The following is a 6,553-nucleotide window of genomic DNA, read 5'->3' on the forward strand; positions in this document are numbered from 1 at the left end:
GTTAATGTTTTGAAAAGAATAAGAAAACTATATGTGAAAATTTGTTGTTGTGGCAAGAGAACAATAGATGATATTTTCAACAAAGTTATAACAATTATTGCTATTGAAAAAGTTTGTATGGTTGGGCTCTACTCCATAGAATTATTGGCGTTGGACCTGGTCAACTGATACATACTGTAACATTAAATGTGGAAGGAAACTTCTTCTTTGAACTTTAACAACGAAGCAGGAAATTCCTTCAAAATTTCACAATAATATGTACAAAAGGGACAGCTAAAAGTACAAGCCGATATATGAAGCTACAAAGAAAACGAAGGGTAATATATAGTAATTTCCTTTGTCACAAAGACAACATTTGCACTAATCAAAAGCAGTACTATGGTCCTATTTTTCTTTGTGCAGATAGAAAGTGACAACAAATGTAGGTCCACAAATATGAAGGAATGTTACTTTTCTCATAAACTTTATATACAAGAATCAAGTAATGTAATTAATTAAAACAAAAAAGATGGAAAAAAAATAATTAAAACAAAAATTACTTTTGTAACGTCCATGTTGATGACTTGAAATCTATATCGTCACTTTTTCCTTTTGGGAAGAAGAAGCAATTTTGATATATGCATTATATCCTTTGTCGCTCTGTTGCCCATTTTCAGAAACCCCAATAAATTCAGACCGTTAAATACAATTGAATCCCGCAATTAAATTTATTAAGAAAACATTACTCCCTCGGGTTCACTTTAATTGATTTTTTTAACTTTTTTTGTGATCTACAATATTTGACTTTTCTTCATATCAAGAATGAATTAACTTTTCTTTTCCAAAGTTGCCCTTGGAGTAAAAGTCTAGGAGTGTTTGTTATATTTTCAACGAACAAATTAAGGTTAATATAGTCAATTTTATTATTAATTAATGCTAAAAGATGAATCACTTAATATGTGTGAAAACAACCAAAAACATCAATTAAAGTGGACCGGAGGAGTAGTATTAAGTAGTAGCTGTAATTTACTTGACTGTTTAATGCTAGTATTGGATAGCGAGTACCTACTATTAATCTCTTCAATAGCAAGAGTAAATTTGAAAGAAAATAATGATTCTGTTAAATTTTTTAAAACACAGATATTTTGAAACATTTTTTGGGCAAAAACAACATTTAAAATTGGATAAAGGGAGTATCACTCTTTTTTAATAACATCCATAACAATATTCCTCAATTTCATGTTTTTAATACATTTTCTACCAACAAATGGTGGAAATTCAAACTCTATATAAATGCTCAGCATCCAAATTTCCAAATTCATGAATCTAAGCTAAATTCTCAATTCTAGTTCATAATCTTGTTACACAGTGAAAGGAACTCAAATTCATAAATTTTGAGGTTAGAAATTGTCCAAACCAAAGCTAAATTTGGCATACAACAAATTCAACTTTACCCATATTACCATTTGGATATACAATTTGTAGGACCTAAATTTAGTAATTTGGTCAAATTAGACCTCAATGAGTTATAATTCAATGGTTTTCTCTCAAAAGACTAAGCGAAACTTGGCATAGGTTGACTAATTTAGTAAATATAAAAGAACGATTAGACTAGTGGTGTATACATGACTTTGCATAAGTTGTGTAAGTCAAAACTCGATGAGCAGGGCGACAAGCCCCTAACAAAGGGAGTGGTCACATCGAGTATGTCCCCCCTTATTCCCGACATGCTATAGCAACCCGGAGTTGCTAGGAGCGGGTCAAGTCTTATCAAATCTACTCAACGAGGAGCAGTACGGACATAGATGATATTAGACCCCTCTTTTTGTACCGCTAGGGATGCTTAACGTCACTTTGTCAATTGGCATTACCAGCACTCTATCCTAGTGAACAATGTTCCACTTATTAGGCAGGGACAGGATTCGAACATGCAATTTTCGAGTCTTGAGCCTGATGAATTGACCAATTTTTCTACCCCATATTCTCTTTCTTTGCTGTAAAGTGGATGTGGTTTCGAACTACACAAGGATTTTCAGTCCAACTGAGCTACATGAACCACTTTGAAATAATTCTCCCTTCTTTTGCATGTACACAAACCTATTCAAAAGTTCTTCAACTGCACTTGTCAGTCAAAACTCGAAGCAGCCTGAGTTTTCTTGCAACTACTATGCGTCAAAGAGTCGCCCTACCAAACCCCACTAAAACTAACTGATGAAATACAAACACCTGGAACTGTTTTTCTTGCATATTTACACCACATTGCAAATGGAAAAACTGCTAGGATCAGGTCTATGTATGTTTATCCAGTTAAGAGTGAGACAAGGATACTGAAATCTGTTTCTTATCTCTGAGACTGAACTAGCATTTTCAACAAAGCTGTTGAACTTGGCATAGGTCATCTTTGAATGTCACAGCTGAAGCTTACTCATATTCTGTTTGTAATTTCCATTGCTTATGACAGATCCTCGAGGCTGAAAAAGATATACTTTCTTCCTCTAGTAGATTTTTAGGCATTTTCTCAAATTGCAGAGAAACAGATTGCCTTTCATCGCTAGTGTATAAGAACAGCTTATCTGCAAGACACCTTTCACATGTCCTGAGGGAAGCGAACTGACATGTTGAGATTGCAGTTCTAAAACTATTCAACGAAAGAAAGGTAATACACTGAAAAACACCAGAAAAGGACGTAAGATAATAAAGACAGGAAAGAATCAAGGCACAGTATTCATTGTTTTAAAGAAGCCAAACAGAGAATTAAGTTTAATCAGAGGGAGGGCGACAAAGAGGTGAAAGTGCAAAATTGCAATAGTGTAGCAATTTGTTCTATACACATATATCTTACACTTGATACTTGAGTTGAACAATCCCAAAAGTAGCTTAATTAATATAATATGTCTAAATAATGAAACCAACTAGGTTAAGAAAAACCAGACAGAATGAATAGTACTAACAAAACAAACAAAAATATGTCACCAAAGATAGTTCATGGTCTACATTGCAAAAGACCTTCCTTGTTTTTCTGTTGCCGTGCTAAAAGTAATTTGCATCTTTGAATCAACTGACTCGTTTGTGATAAGACAATACAAAAAAGTATGAAGCATCCTTGTTCACAAATACTTGTATGCATACAACGGTCCATAAAAACTATTGACTTTTTCTCTTTTGGTGTTATAGACAAAGAATGGTTTAACAACAAGAAGAAATAAAGGGAAGTTACTCTCTTTCTAGCAGTTTTGTGAGGTAATGAAAATTCACCTGGCTATCATAGGGCATCACAATCCATCAAAACCTAACATCATCTTCATCAATTTATCCAAAATTGCATTAGTTCGAATCCATCTTACAGCATCATTCACAAGCCAGGGGAAACTTGCGCCGATCCATTCAATACTATTCACAGGGTAATTAACTTATGGAATGAAATCCACCTGCTAAAAGGCAGTTACAGATGGTAGTCTTTGGCGCTCTGATTAAATGCATCACTTCCTGGCCTGAGGTTTCGAGCTCCTACTTAAGCTACCAATTAGTGAAGTATAAGTAGCATAGTTATGAACAAGCCCCATTTCACCATGTAGCATATCATAATCATCAGGATTTCCATACTTGCAATGCCCATCCAATAGTATGTTATAGGTAATGTCATCCAGATTCAAACCAAGATTAAGCATGGCTTGTAATAACATTTCAGCATTTGTCATCTGTCCTTGTCTGCATAGACCATTTAAAAGCGCATTGTAAGTTATAAGATTAGGTGCATGTCCATTACTTTGCATCTGCCTTAGCAACTTAAAACCCATCTTAACATCTCCCTTCTTACAGAAACCGTCGATAACCATAGTATAAATAGGGTCATCAGGCTTTAAATCAGCATTCAACATTTCTGTTAAAATCCTTTCTGCATCAACTATTCGCCCTTGCCGACACAAACCTGTGATAAGAGCTGTATATGCTACATCATCTAGTTCAATGTCGTTATCAGACATCATTTTCTTGATCTCAAATGCTCCATCTAAATCTCCCTCTGCACAGCATCCACCAATAACCGTCGTGTATGTGATCTTATTAGGCTTCAAACCCTTTTCAATCATTACATGAATGAGCTTCCTCGCTTCCCCTAAATCCCCACTCTTACAAAGTCCATTGACAAGTGTGTTATATGTAATCAAATCCGGTTCCACCCCTTGCGTCAGCATCAGTTGATAGGCATCCATGGCCAAAACAATGCTGCCATCTTTGCAATGGCCATTAATCAAAGTCGTGAATATAACAACATTCGGAACCAAACCTTTTACACACACCTCATTAAACAACTCATTTGCGTCCCTCATCCAAAGGTTCTTGTAAAGCCCGTTGATCAGAGCACTATAAGTATAAACATCGGGCAAAATTCCTCTTTCCTCCATTTCTCTTGTTAACCTATACCCTGCATCCATATCACCTAATCTACAATACCCATTTATCAAAATATTGAAACTAACAACACTAGGTCTCAAATTCCTCTTCCACATCTCCGTAGACACCGACCGTGCTTCCACCATTTTACCTTCCTTACACAACTTACTCATCAAAACATTAAAAAAATACAAACTTGGAGGATACCCATATTCCAAAATCTCCTTATAAAAATCAAAAGCTACCATTGGTGAATTAAGCTTCATTAAATATTCAAGAACCTTAGTACAACCTTGAAATGGGAACCTAATTTTATGTTTTTGGATAAGCCTAAAGCACTGTATAGCATCAGAAACAAACCCCAAATCCAAATAAGCAGCAATAAGTCCATTTAAAACATTCACAAAAGATGTAAAGTTGGTACCTTTAGCTTTCAAGATTGCTTGAAAAAACAGTAAAGGCAGAGTCTTTACCTCTTCTTGAAACAATAGTGTGGATAAAAGAGTAAGCTTGTGAATTCATTTTGTGAGTGTAAAGAAAAAGGGCCATAGTGCAATAAGTGTGAAGTGTGTGGCAATATTTTGAATTGTGAGAAGTTGAAGAAAGCCATGTGAAGAAAGAGAGGAGAGAAGAAGGGGTTAAAGAATGAGGATTAAGGTTAATGAGGTTGATTACGTGTTGGGGTTTAAGAGATGGGAGAAGGGTTTTAAGGGACGTTTGAAGGGGTTTAGTGTGAGTTTTTTATGGCTTCTGAAAGGGTATTGAGTATTGGGTCTGATGAATCTTGATGTTGGTGGGGTGGGGGTAGTGGTGGGGGTGGGGTGAACCATGGAGGTGTGGGGGTGATGGTGGAGAGGTGGTGTAAGGTTTGAGAAAGGGGGGTTTTTTAGTGCTCTTCTTGAGATGGTCATTGTGAACATTTCTGAAGTGTTTGGTTAAGGTCGAGGAAAGAAAAAAAGAGCTATAAGAGTAAATGACAAAAATGGTTAAGCTTAAAATAGTTTGACAAAAATAGGATAATTACCGGCTAATTTCTAAATTGTATTTATGAGAATGGCTATTTGTGCAATTGACCCGATCATGTGATATTTGTACATCATATCCTTTTACAATTTTGAATGCCCCTTTATAATTTTAAATTTAAAAAAATGACTTTTTTAGATTTCTTATGTGTAAAAAGATAGATCTCTTACGTGTAAAAATAAATCTTTCGTGTGTAAAAAATGAGGTAGGGTCATAAAACTAAAAACAAGTTTATAAAGAGTCAAAACACCAAGTGAACCCGATCATTCACCGTACACGAATAAAATAATTAAGATTGTCTCTCTTTTTCATTTATATTATCTGTCCTTTGACTAGTGGTGAATACGCTCCACTTTCAACCAAGAGGTTGTGAGTTTGAGTCACCCCAAGAACAAGGTGGGGAGTTCTTGGAGGGAGGAAGCCGAGAGTCTATCGAAACAGTATCTCTACTCTAGGGTAGGAGTAAGGTCTGCGTACAAACTACCTTCTTCAGACCCCACTAATGGGATTATACTGGGTTATTGTTGTTGTTGTGTTGTTGTATCTGTCCTTTGACTCTACTGCTTTAAACCACTGACAGATCAAACCCCACATATGAAAGCATTTATCATAGTTAGCTGCAGAAGATATCATTCAAATTTCAAGTAATAATTAAAGTAGCAACTTGTCACATGTTATATTGTATGCATAAACATAGAATTAAATTATTAGACATATTTTCATATATTAAGATATTATTTATTCATTGTTTTTACCGTTTTTTAATTGTATTTTATATTGTATATGTCCAACTTAGCTTGATTATTGAGTTTATATTAATCGGGTGTTCATGTCATTGTTAGGAGCAATTAAAAATGATTTTTGAGACAATTAAAGAAAAAATGGAAAAGGAAAAGATTCCTAAGAGTTTAGTCAATTAGGTGGAAAAAATAACGTCACCTATGATCCTAGTGTTGGCAATGGAAGTGTGGAAGGCATCAAGCTTGGATAATATGGACAAAGAATCGTGAAGGATTAACGTGGATGTCAAAAAAGCAGCAAATTGAAATGAGATGAATGTAAAAGTTTGGCAGAAAACGTACTGGATCCAGCGCCAGCCCAAGCGCGAGGCGCTGGTCTGCACCCTGCGTAGCGGGATTCTCCTATTTTGTCCGGGATA

General features: G+C 35.3%; 1 pseudogene; it reads right to left on the minus strand.

The window, feature by feature from the left end:
* Positions 1-1,933: 1,933 nt before the first annotated feature.
* Positions 1,934-5,291, minus strand: LOC107764833 (uncharacterized; annotated as a pseudogene).
* Positions 5,292-6,553: the final 1,262 nt, after the last annotated feature.

Source organism: Nicotiana tabacum, chromosome 11, assembly GCF_000715075.1.
Source record: "Nicotiana tabacum cultivar K326 chromosome 11, ASM71507v2, whole genome shotgun sequence".
Classification (NCBI taxonomy): domain Eukaryota; kingdom Viridiplantae; phylum Streptophyta; class Magnoliopsida; order Solanales; family Solanaceae; genus Nicotiana; species Nicotiana tabacum.